The sequence below is a fragment of the Echinops telfairi genome, unplaced genomic scaffold, assembly GCF_000313985.2.
Source record: "Echinops telfairi isolate 266 unplaced genomic scaffold, ASM31398v2 ScPeMD7_12;HRSCAF=54, whole genome shotgun sequence".
Classification (NCBI taxonomy): domain Eukaryota; kingdom Metazoa; phylum Chordata; class Mammalia; order Afrosoricida; family Tenrecidae; genus Echinops; species Echinops telfairi.
This window is the reverse complement of record NW_022103909.1, coordinates 5,084,624-5,086,175: the sequence shown is the minus strand read 5'-3', so window position 1 is coordinate 5,086,175 and position 1,552 is coordinate 5,084,624.

Sequence of the window (1,552 nt, the reverse complement as noted above, 5' to 3'; positions counted from 1 at the left end):
AGCCCCTAATAAAATGATTAAATATATATATATAATCTTATATGCAATGCAAAAAAAAATTCTAAACTTAAGTCTCCTTGCTTTGACCAAATGGAAGTTTGAACTAGGATCCCCACATTTGTACAGGGCTTAGTCTGGCTCAGAGATACTCCTTCACTATCTCGTCAAAGCTCACCTTTTTTTATTTGTAGGAGGAATACCACCAAAAAAAGGCAACAGAATAAAGCAAGTGGCTCCACGTGCTTATCCTCTATTGTTTTCTAGCTGTTCCTTTTCACTGCTTTCTTGCTAGCAATGCTGATTTAAACGGAGCCTTTGGGACAGCATTGGCTCTGCTGGAGGCTTGGGGGAAGTTAGAAGCTCCTGCTGGCCCACTTTACTGCACAGTTGCCTGACCTAGAAGACTGAGTCCTGCTCTGCATCTTCTATACCACGTCTTCGCCAACAATAAGCGCACCTCATAACTTCTTGCTCCAGAAGAAGTCTCATCCAATGGACCTTAGCCTTGGTAACTGTGGGAGACCCCAAACCCAGCTATTTACCAAAGTGAGTGTTATGGATTGAAGTGTGTTCCCTAGAATATGTTCTGAAATCATAAGCCCTGTTCCTGTGGATGCAATGCAATGTCATATAAACACCTTCATTTTTTTCCCTTAATTTTTGTTATGAATTGAGTGAGCGTTGGCAGAGCAAATACGTTTTCCATTCAATAATTCATGCACATTTTGTTTCATGTTATTGATTGCAATCCCATTACATATTATCACTTACTATATGTCCACCCTGTGTTCTTGTTTCCATTACTCCTCTTTCTTTTTAAAAATTTAAGCTTTATTAACATATAATTCACATGCCATACAATTCAATAATTTAAATATATTTTTTGAAGTTATTGTAAACAGACTCTCCAATAAGGACAAGGAAAAAGTTCTGAGAGCAGCCGGAGAAAAAAGAACAGTCGCATGCAAGGTATAGCAATTAGAATAAGCTTGAAATTTTTTAGCAGAAATTATGAAAGCAAGAAACAATGAAGCGACATATATAAAGTCTTAAAGGAAGATCTGTCTCAAAGAAGATGATCTCACATCTTGGGAGTGAGGTGGGGCAGGGAGGATAGCTTGCTTTTGAGGAAAATGCTTTACATTGCCTTTATGGGCCCCCAAAGATGAGAATCTTCCCAGTACTATATGGATAATCATGTTTGACTGAGATACTTTTCAACCCTTGGTGTCCCAGGCAGCATACTATAGGCTATCTGAACCTTCTAGCTCTTGTCCTCTTGAAGCTTACAGCATACTTACAGCTTACAGCATAGGTCATACCAGAAGTATCTGAATTAAAAAATCCTTTAAGTGAACCAGATTTTACCTTAAACATACCTGTTACAGATTAATGGAATCGATATACTCTTTTGAACTTAAAGCTGTAACACCCTATCCAAAGAAGAAGGGGAAGACAGCTACTCTAGGAAATTATTGAATTTTTGTTTCAATAATGGGCAAATTAATAGTACCATATACTTGATAATTTCATATTTTCCTAGTTTTCTAAG